Genomic DNA, 16,167 nt, shown 5'->3' with positions numbered 1-16,167 from the left:
AGGTGAAAGACTCCATTTCTTAAAGATTGGTTCAGCTGCAGACAGGGTGACTGAGGTGGAGCTTCGAGCCAGCATTGCTACTTCCTGCCTGACATGTTGCAGCCAACATCTGGCATGCAGTGTTGTGGTCTGGAGACAAATAGTTTGACTTCATGTAAGCTGATGAACATTATTTAATAACACCAGCATGAAGCAATGTGTTGAATTATATTTGTAAACATTATGATGCTTTTGGGAAAAAAGGAAAGGCTATGAGTGACCCTTTTCACATTACATGTACTGTAAGGGAGGAATATTTGTGGTTCTGTAGAGATTTAGCACTTGCCTCTGCGTCTGTGCTGAAGCTAAAGCAGCGTGTGTGCCTGCCAGCCTGCCTGCATGCGAACATACATTGCTTGTCTAAATCCGCATGTTGCCTGAAACAATCAAGTGAAAACGGCTCAGGCTTGAGGCTGGGCAGCCTGCTGCTGTGCACTTCTCTCCGCCATATGTCTTTGTCAAAAATATTTGCTGTGCACCGAATGAGGGATGAAATCAATCCAAGTGCTATTTTCCCAGTTGCTCCTTCTTGACAGCAGCAAAATTGTACTAATACTTGCCAGATCAGCCCACATTGTCAAATGTAACAACTGGCTACCAGTGACATTCGCAGACAGACCATCTGGTCTCCAGCGTCCCATAGTAGTTTAGGGAGAGAATGGAATGGCTAAAGCTTTTTCTCCAGTCTCAATTAGTAACTGGGAGAGATGGATGTGAAAACTGCTCTGGGGTTATGGACCAATCAAAGATGTGTGTGATGTGCCAGTTAGAAAATGTGTTGAGGTTGTCAATAGGCATAAGTGGACTAAAATATGTTCACTTAGAATGACCGGACAGATGTACTTGCTGGCCTTCATTTTTGTGTAGTTTCACCTACTCAGCTGGACATGCGGCACACTCTATCTACACTGCCTAAAGATAAAGTCAACAGCACAGCAAGGTTGTGTCAAGGCACTCGATAACACAAAATATAGTCTAATAATAAACTTTGTTAGAGTTGCTTTTAGAGTTGAGCTTTTCAAAATGCTATACGGGTCTGTCATATCTGCTTTACATTTTAATAATCTAATGCAAATATGTTTTCCAAATGGCAGCTGATGCTGAGGTCCATTTAGCAAAAGGCTATTTCATGAATTGAATTGTGTAAGTGTTGCATATAGCTGAAGGAGTGAAGCTACAGTATTTTCAACTGCTGCTTCTGGACAGGCTACAGCCATTGTGTTGGGGACTCTTGCTGTCCGCCAAAGCTTTTAGTGCATTGTGTAGCAGCATCACTTTGCCCATAGCCATAAGACCACATGAACAAAAGCTGCAGTTGGCTGGGTCACACTGCGATGTACCTGGGGGATGAATGCGTGTTTTGCATAGACTGGGGAGTGTAACTGTTGGGTCCATTAACATGAGAGAGAGCTGCAGCTTCCAAGTTGAAAAATTGCCCTAAGCGAGCTGGTATTATGGTGAGGCATCTTCCCTGATTCCATTCAGCAAAGAAAGTTAATGGAGTTGAAGTGGGTCGTCTACAGTTAAATTGAATCTGCTGCCAATGGAAAGTCTTTGATGTAGCAAAGATTAAGCAATTGTTGTAATTGTATGTGCAAACCCGGAGTACCATCGGCCTCAGAGAGCAACCCTTTCAAAATGTACTTAGTCCATCAGTGGTCGCTTTCCTCTGTTGGTAAAAACATGAGGTGAAATACACTCAGAAATGTCCATAAATTTAGGAGAAATGTGATTTCTTTATGAACCAGGGCTGTATTTATTTTTTAATCAGAGGATGTCAATATGAGGCCACACCATCCAAATCGATTAAAATAACTTTTGTTTGGTCAGCATGTTGTTGAGAGTGAGGCTGAAAATTACACTGAAAAGCAAAATGAAACCAAAAGAAAAAAGGACACAAGATTTTTTTATCATGGAATAGAATTCAAGCGTCTTTACAGTTCCATGTTTTCATTAAAACCTCTTTGTATTTGCAGCATGAGGGTCATGGTCCCTTTTTTGTTTAGAGAAATATGTTTGAGCATGAATAAGGTCATGTGTGTCAGGTTTTTTTTCACCACTTTGCTATAAACCTCTTACAGCTTCTCTTTAGCCAACAAGTGTGAGATAAGTCATGGATCTCTGGTGGGATATATCAGTTAATGGTAGAAGTGTCCTTCCTGTGCCCTTCAGTAATAGCCAAGCATCATTAGTGAGAGGGTTAAGAGAGGGCTCAGCCATCCATATGTTTCAATAATTACCTTGCACTTCTGTCAAAGCACATACAGAAAGACTGAGCTAACATCACAGTGCTAGAGATAAAATAAATTATGAGAAATGGATCTCTTTTCCCGTAAAGTCTCCTTTTCTCATTGCTTTTCAGTAAGAACATTTAAAGCAGCTGAAGGTGGAAGATACAAATGTTCAGGTTTTATCACATGAAAAAGGCTGCGGGTCATGCCTCAGCCTCGGTTGCAGAGGCAGCAGGCTCTGCACTGAGTGACACATTATTTCTCTGTAAACCCTCGCCACTCCCATCCTAACTCCCAAATCGCAACCCCCAATCTATTTTTTGCCTGGCTAGTCTTATAAAACTGCATATATTCTGTCAGATTACTCCCATCATATTCCCATACTGTTTACTTCTCGGGTGTTTGAGGAGCAGATTTGGAAATGAGAGCCAAAACAACACAGAATGTGTGAGCTGATCAGAGACAAGCTGCACCTCAGAGATTTAACGATGGACGTTTGTGCTTAAAAACTTAAAATGGTTTTCTGATCCTGTGGTGTAGTGAATATATTTGGAGTTATGTTTAATGTGTCAGTGGTACATTATTTCATGTGTATCACAGTATTATGATGATGTGCATTTTTCAAATCCTGCCACGTCTTTATGGTTATATAGTAGGGATGTACAACCTTGCTTAAAGATAAATGGATGCATTTTAAGTAGATATTTATTCAAGCTCACAATTCATACTTGTACTCTTCTTACAATATGCATTGTTTTGAAAGGCTAACCATCACTTTGAGGAAAACACAATGAGCAAATTGAAATGACCTTTAATTCAATGTTTTGCTTAAACAAGTGAAAAGGTTGCATTATATCATTAATGTGATCTTACTGAGATGACATATTTTCTGTCTCTAGCTTGTAAAATAATGATTTTCCAAAAAGTGCATTGGCTATAACCAACAAAAAAAAAAAAAAGATGATGACAGGGAAATGTAATTTTCCGGGAAATGGCCTTAATTGTCCTCTGTTCATTCTGAGTCTGAGCTGGTGTTGTGCATAAAAATGGCTAAAAGAGACACAGCAGCTAATAAAGTGAAGAGAATGGTGTATTACTTCAACAAATCAGATCTAACGGGGCAAAACTATTTTTATGTATAAACAAGAGGAAATCACCAGGCCACCACTATGATTGACCCATAAACAGGAGAAAAATATGGACAAGACTTTTATTTTAGGGACAGCAAAACAAGCTGTAAATACAACATTAGCATATTATCACCTAATTAAGTGGGTATGGAGAATGTGTTAGCAAGCAGGGAAAAATGTGGCTGTTTGAAATGAGCTGAAAATCACTGAACCGCTGTGTAGTACAACAGGGTCAACTGCACAGTTGGGTCATAATTCTTTGATGGTTCATCACTATGAGTGACCCTTTTCACATTACATGTATTAATTTGATCCATTTTTAATATAAACATATCAATTAGGTGCAGCTTTAAATGTGCAGTGTACGCAATATATATTAGGAGACCCTCCAACCTTTTGCATCCTGCTCATAGAAAACTCAAAATGAATTCCTGTGTGAGTGAATAATAAGACATTTTAAAAAATAATATTTTTCTGAAATACGCTTTACAATATATAGTTATGCTGACAATCCGGAACTTTATACAAAGCCCTCTGGAGCATAAAAGGGAAAATGGCAAATGCATCGCTTCACAAAGTCAGTATTGTACTCATTGTCTATGGAGCAAGAACAGTGTTTGCAGTCAGATGACTAAACTGTCCTTGGCCACTGCAGTAACAAGATTCCTTCAACACAGTGGTATGAAAATGAACTGCATTAGCTTAATGGCCATTCAATAATGTGAATATGAATGAGATTTGTTGCTGCACTGATTAATGCTGATTGATGCATTTACTATGTCTGTGCTGATGACCATTAAGGCAACATATTGATGTGTTTTGAAAAGGAACTTCATTCAAAAGCAATAGAGATTACAAGAGTTGTGCATGCAGGGGATATCGTTTTTTGTTGTCGTATAGCACTACTTATTACTTTGGAATTCAAAGTGTGCTGTGTTCTATCAATTAGATCTTTTTGATATTGTTATCCAGTTATTCATTTGCCCTGGATTTGGTGTCAAACTTGTTAAGATACTGCGATTTACTCTAAAACACATCCAATTAATTTATTCCTCCTCTCGAATGATTTGCAAAATCGTTAAATACTTTGAAAGCAATTTTCTATGATTTCTTGCTCTCCTGATCTGAAAAAAATGTAATGTCAAAAATGTTATCATCATTCTCCCAATGTGAACAATATTTATTGTGCCAACCTAAAAAAAAGATAACTTTCAAATTGGACATGGACTGAACATGAGGTACGTGGAATGCCTCTGTCTGCTCATGTCAGTGTGCTTGTATCTGCCTTTACTCTAAATGCAGCACACAACTTGTTTCTTGATGCATTCATTCAATCCCCGTCCTACCTTCTCTCCCATGAATGAAAATCTCCTAACAGCGCACCACAAAAGAAGTTGCTAAGCCATTTGGATCAAGAATCTCCCCAGGCAAATCAGCAATTAGAGCCTAAGCTGCCTTGTAAAATCAATTAGGAGTTGTAGTATGTGTTACAGGTACAACACTGGCTACCAGTTCTCTAATAGACCAGGAAGAGTTGTTTAAATATGCCATGCAAGAGTATATAATCTGCAGCACTAAAGTTACAGAATTTCTATAAAATATTCCTCTCTTGTGAGGAGTTGCTGAAAAGCTTTAATGGACAAATCTGGCGAAAAAATAACATGTTAAAAAAAATCCAATCCATTCCATATTGAAGTTTGACCCGGAGCCGTTCTAGCCACCATTCGACTGTAAAATGAAGGATGGAGACGAGAATGTGCTGCCTGGATCATTGATTGGAACATTTACTTATAAAAATCTTCTTCCTGAATAGGGTTGGGTACCGGAATCCGGTGCTAATACGGCACCGGTGCCTTAACGACCGGTATCTACCAGACCAATAGCAACGCGGATTTCGGCTCATTTCAGTGCCACTGATATGTCTGCGCTTCTCTCGGATGCTCTGAAAACGGACATTACAGGCAACAGAAACATCGCTGCACGTGACGCTAGTTAACACTATACTCGACAGCAGCTAACGTTAGCCTACCGCTAGCTAGTAGCAGGATTAAACACGGTTAAAATGCTGACAGCTAACGCTAAATGGTGTAAAGTGTGACTGTATTGACGCTGAGCATTACTGCGCAGCCTCCAACTGAGAGAGACAACGTAAATGTGACGTGGGCAACCTGTCTGAAAGTTGTAAGTCTTCTGGTAGCTGTGCCAAGAGAAATCTCAATCATTCCCAATCTTGCAGAGACGGAGAGCATAGGTATATGTAAGGAAACTGCCTGCGAGCTTCTCCTGTACTATACGGTAATTCCTCTACTATGCGACAGTAAGTTGCATGGTTATGACACAATCGTAAGCCTATTTTTACAAAAACGTCTGCTACGGAGCCATAACGTGAGGTGCAAGGTAATGGAGCCTTTTATACATTGTCATGTTTCTTTAGAAATAAACAATGGACAAATAACGTCTTTAAACGCTTCAGATGTAAAGTTATTTGCTGTCAAAGTGACGTCAAAATGACGTCAAAATGAATGTCAGTCAATGGAATGCTAACGTCGGGTGATCATTTTGTAGCATCAAACAGTTCAACAGCAATTTACTAGTGAAATAAGTTATTGTTATAGTTATTACATTATTATTAAATCATTTAATTTTGACCATATGGCCTTAGCAATAAACAAGCCGTTCTTTAATGTCGCCGACTACTGTTTAGTACCCTTCTTTTTTTTCTTTTTCTTAACTTTCTTAAAAACTACCGGTTAAGGCACCGGGCAAAAATTATGTATGCGATTCATTTAGATTAATTAATCACAGAGTACGTCATTTGCAATGCAAACAAAGTATATTCTGCAACATTGGAAATTTGAGCTGATAGACTTTATTTTTGTCTTTAAGTGAAGTTCAATTATCTAATAAGCTCTCATATATGGAAATTACAACAGAAAAATTGTCTTTTATGCCACTATGGCAAAGTATCAATGCAATGCAATATAATGTAGAGTGAGAATGGCATGGTGGCTCAATGGACAGCACCATTGCCTTGCAGCATGGATGTCAATGGCTAGTCTTCTTTCTGTGAAGTTTGCATGTTTTCCTTGGGTTTGTGTGGAAGTGTAAATGTCAGTGTCTTTATAATAGTACATAACAGCCTGCCCAATGCATTTCCTTGTGTTGAGACCCCAAACTTTAGTCAAACCTGCTGTACTTCACATTTCTAACACGTTTTAAAGGGATATTTCACAGCTGGAAAGCTGAATATATATTTAAATTGCGTGGAATGTAGAATGGTGTCATCTAACACTCACAAACTCCACCAGCGGTTAGCAGTTAGTTGGATACAAGCACCCCATTTCTGCAACAGTCCGTGTTAAAAAAGCCCACCTCCACTAGCTAGTCTTACCCGGTGACAGAGCAGCACTGTTGTTCAGCCATGTTTCCACAACAACAAAAACACAGCAGTCTCTGAACTCGCGTTGGGAGTTTTGTTGAAGTTGGATGTGGTCCAGTTTGTTGTCCAAAGAGACACTTGCAAGCAGGATTGATGGGACAGGTGGCCGGCTAGCGTTAGCTTTCCATCTAGCTCATACTCCTGCGTATGAGCTAGGAGTATGCAAGCTTAGGCTCTAATTGCTAGGGACATCCTCTGCGTTTCACCGCTGAGGATACCCCCTTACCGGTTAGCGGCATCGAGCAACACCGCAGGCTAATGTGCTGGTCTCCGTAGCAGGTGAAGCCTGGCACAGGTGGCTGGCTAGCGTTAGCTTTCCACCTAGCTCCAACTCCTACCCTCGTCTCGCTTTCCGCACACCGCTGAGGATGTCCCCTTACCGGCTAGCTATGTATCCCGGTGGTACATGTGTGCGGTAGTTTGAATGCACAAAATTGTTGTTCTAAAATTTCCTTCGGGATGAATAAATCTGTTTCTGCTGAGAAGCTAAGCAATGATTCAAGATGGCTGACACTCGTTTTTACCTCGGCAATCTCCGGAAAAAGCCGACAGTCCAACCCCCTATGGGCTATGCAGAAGTACTGGCTGTAGTCCATTGCCTCTGGAAAAATGTATACCGATGACGTAAAAAGACGATTTTTGCGTCATCGGTATACATTTTTCCAGACCCACAATACAGCGATCTCTCCTCTCAGGGAGACATGAGGGAGGGAAGCACGGTCATTCAAAAATACTACCGTGCTTCTGCTGATACAAAGCTTAATGCTAAATCGGTGAAGTATCCCTTTAAGTTCTTACGGTGAACTCATTAGCAAAAAGGTTGCCTATTGAACCATCCAACAGATACATTAGCATTCATTTGGAGTCATGTTTCTGGTTTCAGGTCATTATCCGGAGTATTCATAGCGAGTGAGTGGGCGTGTTAATAACATTTCTATCATGCGGCTGGTGCGAAACCAGAAGAACATCCAAGAGTGAAGAAGGATGAGATGTACACAAAGACGCTAACAAAAATGTCTAACTGGAGAGACAACAAGATTTGGGAATTTCTGTTGGGAAAGGCCAATGCCAAAATTGTCAGACAAATTCAAGGAATGTCAAGAGACTCGGTTGTTCATGACCAAATTACGACCTGGCTACGTGACCGTGGTGTAATCTGCGTCATTTCCTGCCTCCTGCACACTCTACCCAGGCACCACCCCTCCCCTAAACCAAACAGAGTATTTCCAGTAAGTGAGAACGCGCCTAACACGGACAATCTCCTGTAGTGTGCTACATGTGAGAAAGGGAAACTTCAGGCAATGTCCACAACTGATTCGTCGGACATTGTCCCGAGTTCATATGAGAAAACTGCTTATGAGAGTTGTAACCCTAACCCCCTAACCAAAACAGAGAAGTTGTGGGCTATACAGTTAAAACAATTAGCTGAAAGACGCTTCGTAGAGCTGAGCACATTATTCTCTGTGGCTTTGTCACCAGAAGCAATCCCTTTTACATTACACATAGTCATTTGAATCCATTGTCAATATAAACATATTGAATGCAGCTTTAAGCTTTTGAGATCGCTAAGTATTGGCAAAAGGTTTTGCCATGGAATATGACTTTGCTTTGTAAGCACTCAGGTCTGAAACTATCAGAATGAGCCATTTATTTTCCAATGAAAGCTGCCTCTAAAACTCTCACCGTGATAATTAATGAGATCAACATTTTCAATTATCTGTTTCCTGCCTTTACTTGGCTGTTGGAGTGCACAGCAAAATAACAGCTGTTAGCTTTGACGGGGTAGGAAGACGGGTGATGGAGAACAAAGAGGGCAGCATCTGCCTCTTTGAAACAGCGTGTTATTTTTCATCAATATCTTTGTGTGACATACCACCACCAGAGCAGATTTCCTCCAGGTGTGTCTAATATAGTTGGACACGACAGAATGTACTAGTATTGGTTAAGTTATGCAAACAGACATGTGGTTTGTTTAATGTTGCATCCTGAAACTGAACAATTGGTACAGATGCCTACAGTATGCCACGGAAATAAAAAGGCTGTTTGATGCTATTTAAATTCTCTATCCTTAGAAACATTGCCATATAGGTAAAGCACTTCTTACGGTATAACTTCACTGTACACTCTTCAGGGTATGTGGCAGATGTTCTTCTTAATGTACTATACAAGCAGGTGTTCTTGTATCCCTCCCTATGTGGTAACTGTTGGCAAATACAACTATTCACAATAGCCTTTCAGAGTTGTTTAATGTGTAGCAGAGATGTAATGCCAAAATGGGTCATGTAGAGGCATGGGGCCCCTTTTTTTTTACTTTCACCAAGGTCAGTAGGTCTCTTTTGGCTTATGGCCTATTCAGCTGGGAGCTGCAATTAGGCTGTGAAACCATGTATCATACTGGGTTAGTCACCAGCTTCAGTTGCCCACTAGTACTATACATCATCCCAGTTACACCACGTAGAGTATTTGGAAGGCCACAGTCAGCCCACAGGGGAATCATTAGTTCATATGTAAATATGAGGAATGGATGCAGATTTCACCTTACCTGCATGGAACGAGCGTGTAGTAGCTTGGGAATGACAAACAAGGGTCATATAGCCCAGCCACTGCAAATGCCTTTGGTTGCCGTTGTTTTTATGATCCTGAATGATAATTGGGGACTGGAGATAAGGAGACCGGTGCAGATACCTGCCACACAAAGACATTTAAATAAACCACAAGAATAGGCATGGAATGACGACCATGTGCTGTTTACTGCAAATAAATGTAAATAGAATTAGGCAGGAATTTTTTTTCTGCATGACTATTTTGCTTATTGTGTCTCGATACAGTCATTCATGTGCTCCCATGAAAGCTTGGCCCCATTTTCATGTGGTTTTGCATTTGTATAGTTTTTGTAAAAGAAGGCAAGCCCTGCTGTGGTGAAATAGTTTCACGCTGAGATCAGTGGAGCGCATGTAGTTCAGTGAATGCTGTTGTACATTCTCACTTTTGCACATCAGAGGAGACGCAACAGCTCATTCTTCCTCACTGGGTCAGAGCGAGTCAAAGATGCAAATGTAAGCATTCAAGCATGGAACCCCTGACCTCAGTAGGCAAGTCTGAAATTATAGAACAGCCAGCACTTTCCTTTCTCTTTAAAGAACGTGAAATATGCATTGGCTTATTTATTTTTTCTTCTACTTTTTTGCAGGACAAAAACATCCACAGGGCTGATTTTTTTCTTTTTTTCCATCTTGCTCGTAAGAAAGAAATGATCAGAAACATCACAGAGTGACAGATTTAGTCTGAATTTCCATGCTGGCATTTCAGTCAAGATCATATCTGCTACGCTGAAGTCAGGAGATTTTACAGTCAGGTCAAACCACAGTAGTTACCCCTCGAAAAAATTAATAACATTTTGGATTCTGACTGTAACATTGGTATACAGGTGTGCACACAAAGTACAGACCCATTTCACATCACGGCAGACAGCAAAGGTTCCAGGCAGCATGTTTGAGTGTTTGAGGGACATGTGGAAAAATGTATAGCCGGAAAATTCCGCTTTTTTGACTGCATGGCTGTTTTGCCTCCATGTCAGTGTGTGCTGTTGTCTATGGCAATTACTAGTGGCATCACTGTGCACTTTGTGAAAAAATACAAGTATTTGCTTGATATTTTCTGATACAAATCACCCTAAACAGCCTATACAAAATGATTTGATTTTTTTCTATATATGAATTTACCTGAATATCAACACTGTGAGAGAAACTCTGCAGGAAATTTGCTCTGCACAAATCTTATTTGGCTGTAGAAGCGAAGAGCAAGAAAATGCTCCATCAGCTCTCATTTCAAAACAGTCAATAGTGTTGAGGAACCAATGTGTCACACAGCTGGGCTAATATTCAGCCGGCTCTTGTGTTGGGTGCTTCTGGGGTAAGAAAAAAGCACCAACTGGGCTGAGTCTGCACCGTAAGCCACCCATGTGGAACGTGCCGGAAAATAATTAGCACAATAACGTCGTGAAAAAGGAAATGCAACTTGAGGAAATCAACTGTTAAGGAACATCTGAGGCCGCAACAAGCTGTGCCTCAGCATATGCTCCTCCGGTGTTTTCAACAATGCTCAATCTTCAGTCACTGCAGGAGAAAAGCCTCTATTAATAGTTGAACTTTAATGGTTCCTGAAGATGGACTGTGGCTTTGATTTTTTTCAGTCTGGGCTAATTCCCCCCCCCCTAGTACTTTAGTATAGTACATTAACTTAACCACACATGTATCTTTTTTTCGTTGGAATTTCCATATATTACATCAAAAGGAAAAAGCAAACATGTGGTTGTGTCTGTAAAACCAGTTAGTGTTATCAAGGTAAGTAAAAGCTGGAAACTCTTTGTAGACAAATCACACTTAATTGGAAACACAAACGTAGCCACAAACACGACCAGAAGTCTTTGGTTTTTAAATAACCTCATTCAGGAAAAAGAAAACTTCAAATGGCAACCTTTAGAGGTCTGTTTTACACATAAACCAGTCTCAAAATTCCACTTACTGAACAGTTTTCAGAACATCTGACAGGGGAAAATCCAGCTCCACAGTGCTCCATCTTACTCTACCATGTAACCAGTTGGTACCGTCAGTGTCTGATTTTATATAACCTGGAGTAATATACTCTCGGCTCTACGAAGTGGCAAGACTGCTGTCTTGGTTTATCTTGCTTTAACATCACACAATTGGACCGGTCAAGCTGAGTCTTCAAGATAAAATGAAACTGTCCTGGCCATGTATGAAGTACTGCTTGGTTTACAGGACACCACTGTCATAGCTGTGATAAACTTTAATCTATCACCCCGATGAGGTTCATTCAGTGGTACTTGGAGACAGTATGTTGGCCACCACCTCATATAATCAGGAGTCCATAACAGCGAGTTGTAATTATCTGTACCTATACAGTCCGCCCACTCAGTCTATTCTGCAGGGGCTTACTGCAGCAGCTCGTCTGAATTGGGGGTATTTATACATGAAATTAAGGTGTAATTAAAATCGGTCTGGTGCTAAAGGGGCTGAAGGTGATTATGCTCATTTGCATAATACACAGATTTCTTTTTTTAATGCTGCCTTCACAATTATGACCGGTTCTAACACATTTTAGACATCCATCATTTTTAATATTTCAAACAAAGTCCTAGGATTCAGCTCATTTTTCCCAGGCACAACATTATCTAATTTGCTCCACTGGGCTTGTTTTGAAGCAAATGGGGGACTATTATATGGGCTGTAGACCAAGGAGAAACTCATTACTTCTCACATTATCACCGAAAACGCGAGGAGTAGGAACGTAGCTCTGTCGCCTCAGTCTGGTCGCAGGCTAAAGCCTCGGCGTCTCGTCCAGGTTGTAAATGGACCCCTCTCGGCTGATTTGCCATTGCATCCTAAGCCATCCCTGATATTTGGTGAAGGGATGTCATGACTGCTCCAGCTGTCACGGGCACAGCTGTTCACTTTCCTCTTGAGTGAGCAGAGCTGCCTTCGCCCCGCGGCTTGATGGCGTGTGTATGTATGGGCAAGAGTGTGTCCAAGCGCAAGCATGCAGGGAAACTGACAAGGTGCACGGGCAAAGCAGCTTATTCCAAGACACAGAAATATAAACAACTCTACACAAGTAAATTGGGAGCCGCAGGCAAGGAAGATGTATCGCTACATGTTTCCCAAACGATTATATTAAATTATTCACACTGTTTTATGAACCTATGAAGTGATCGACACATGTTCACTGTTGAGGAGAGTGTTGACGAGTACTGTCCTGCACCCTTCGCTTGTTGTCCAAAGAGGCTTTCAAGAGAACCTGAGGAAAATGTGCCGCTGATGTATGCACTGCTGCATGATTGATGCTTCTCCCCTTTGGCCTGGGCAAGCATTTACTTTATCACAACACTCTTCACACCATGACTGTGTACCTTTTGAGGTCTAGGTGTCCCAAGTGCTAAAAGGGCCATATTGATTGCATACTGAAACAGTCAGTTATGATGAATAGACTCTCGCTAAATCAAATCCGGAGATTAATCGGCCAGCGGCGGTGTCATTAGGGCTTTGTGATGGCTAAATTAATATGGTGATTAAATGAGAGGTTGCTATGTCACCGTGTCAACTCTGACAAGCTGACCCCAGGTCAGATGGCAATGGAGTAAAAGACAGTTCATCATCTTCCACCTATATAGTGTCTTTGAACTTTGGCATTTACATTTATCATCTTGGGTTTTCCTAACACTTGTACCATGGAATAGCATGATTCACATGGTTAGACAACAGCTTGTACTGGCTTGGCAATTCTTGGTTTTGAATTTAATGGGAAAAAGGAATCCCTGCATTAGCTGAGAAGAGAACATAGCCATTGTGTGAATTCCAACACAGCAGAATGTGAAAAGACAATCAACTGTTTTCTGCATCTATATTGGTTGAGCTAATAAAAGTATTCTAGTCTGGCAGAAAAATTGCAAATGCTGACAAAATCAATGCACCCCACTGCCAAATCCATAGACACTAGCGAGCACATTTGGCTCATTTCACAAACAGGCAATACATATACACACACATGTACTGTATATTATGCACACTCTCACACACAGAGAAAAATCTGTGATACACCGTGTCCCTATGACCCTTATGCTCCATATGGTCAAGAAGAGGGCAGAGAAAATAAGCACACAGCTCAGTGGGTGACTGCAGCTTGGCAGCCAGCAAAGCCCCGAGGTCTGTGGTGTCGAAGCAACATAGCGATGGTTGGTACAACTCTCTTTTTGATACCAATTCTCCTGTCTTGCTTCATATACTGTAGTGTAGTGTGTAAATATGGTGGTTGGCCTTTTTTCTGTTTTGGCCTGAAAATCAGCTCAATTTGCACCATTGTAAAAGCAGCAAAGTGAAAAATACAAACAAAATATGTATAAATCATATGTACACAGTGTGTTGAGCTCCCACAAGGCACCAATGACTGTAAAATGAGCTTGCTGAGGAAGAGCAGGTGAATGACAATGGGAATTAATGAAAAAATTACAGATGTTTTACAAATTACCTATAAAAATATAAACCTATGGCAACAAGTCCACACTTTTTTCACAGTTTGCCCAAATTACATATTTTCTCACTTACCTCTACTGAGCCATGGGGATTTAACAGATAAGGTTTATCTGGCCAACCCAATACAATGCTGGTAAATTCCAGTTGTTGTGTTCAGATTTGTGCAGAGATAAAAAAAAAAAAAATCTAAATTTAAAATGTGTTTTTCCAGTACAATTAATAATAATAATACCTTTATTTATAAAGCACTTTACATAACACGTCTCGGTCACTCTGGATAAAGCACAGACCTTGCTCTTAACAGTTTGCATTAGAATTCCTTTCTACCAAAATATATAATTTAATGTGTTTTCAATTTGGGTGAAACAATGCTTTAATTATAAATAAAAAATAAATAAAACTGTGGCTCAAAATATACAGTGGGCTTTTAGTCAATGAATGCTCTTCACATTATTAGGCATGTTTTCAGAAAGGATATACTGTACAAGCAAGGAACAAAGTCACAGCTGTTTCTTTAACTGCTACTACTACCACTCCTGATAGAAAGAAGAACTGCATGACAAATTGTATGTGTGCCATGTTAATATAGTTTCTGTACCACATGGAATTAAAACTGTCTTCTGGCTCACTTAAGGCGCACTGATGCAATAGAACAAAGATTGCGTGACAATTTGAACTGAGAATCTAATTAAGCCTTTACCATTAAATCCAAGGTGATGTGCATGGCTTCCTCTCTACTTGTGAATAACTAAATAGTTGACCAAATAAATACATATCCATTCAAAACCTGTCAACTCAGCTATCTATCAGACAGCTAAAATACTGTATGTATACCTCCCTTGCCTTTTCCATGGAGATGATGATGAGCGATCAGTGTTGGGGGGGGGGACTGAAAAGCACTTTCTCTCAATTATCAATAGGGAGAAAATATGTGCCGATCCCCACTTTGTCAAAATTCATGCAGTCGGTAGCGAAAGCTTTTATGTCTTTATGTAATTTGTGCCGATGGCAGTGCCCCAGAAACATTTTACAGTGTCACTATTCAGTTTTGCCAGTGGAGACCATACAGTGCACCTATGACAAATTACTTTAGTAGATGGGGGCCTGCCCTGACAAAAAGATCATCACTTATAAAACAGTAGCACTGGGTGACCTCTAGATGTTTTGATGTGTGAAATAATGTTATTATTAGCGCAATATTCATAGCGTGTGAAAGGCTATTCACATGTGGCCATATCTTCCAAATGGTTTCCTAATTTGAGTGGACAGGTCCACCATTGGGTCACCCGCCAGCAGTGGGGCCTTTTGAATGCCCTTGTGTTTGTGCCTGAGGGAGCACTTACTCCACTTCTGCTGACCTCTTTGTCCTATCCCCTATGAGCATATCGCTCCCATTTAAATCATAACTGCTTTTCAATCTGTGGTCAAAACAACTGGGCACACTTTTTCAAACCCCAATGGCTTTTTAAAGATCTTAACCATAGTTACCAGAGATATGAATTTTAGGCAGTTATCAGTTATTTAGGCAGGGACCATGTCCTGTGACTTCTCCACTGGCTGGCCACCCTTTTCTTCCTATATGCTAATTTAAAAAGTTGATGGAATAAAATTATAAGGCGTGTTACAGAAAGCTGCCCATACCATTTTACCAATATTTGTGCTTTATAGCATAATCATTTCTGTTTGTAGTAATGCTCCATCAAAAATGTTAAATGAAGCCGCCACTGGAGAACACCTTTGTCATATTTAGATAGTACGAAGCTGCTGTAAGGCTTCAATGTTTTTAACTGTGTGCAAAGTTGAGCTTAGTGTGTAACATAGATAGGAACAAATAGAAACAAATACAATCATTTTCAAACTTTGTGTCATATGCGATTGTAATTCAATTACTGTACCACCAAGGAGGCCTGGAATCTGTTGCAGAATTGCTCGTTCCGACTCACTGCTTTGGGTAATGGTGTTTTCTTTGCTCGGGAAATGAAATATAATATCATTAAATAGAGATATGCAGAATTAAGTGTCGACAGATCCATCTTGGGTGCCCGCTCAATCTGTTTGTGGGTGCTGAGTGGCTCCCCAATGACAGATCCAGCTTACCATTGGAACATCCCACTCATGGAAATCTGGGGATTTGGCTCATTCGACCTTTTAGAGATTTATGGTTGTCAATATGTTGAGGTAGGAACAAAGACAGGCAATTAAGGGTTGATCCTGAAGAATGCTGAACAGTCTATAACTAAGGATTTGTTGTGAGGATGGGAGGTCTTTTCTAAGGCCAC

Source organism: Sander vitreus, chromosome 19 (assembly GCF_031162955.1).
Source record: "Sander vitreus isolate 19-12246 chromosome 19, sanVit1, whole genome shotgun sequence".
In the NCBI taxonomy this organism is placed as follows: Eukaryota; Metazoa; Chordata; class Actinopteri; order Perciformes; family Percidae; genus Sander; species Sander vitreus.
This window is presented reverse-complemented; position numbering follows the sequence as displayed.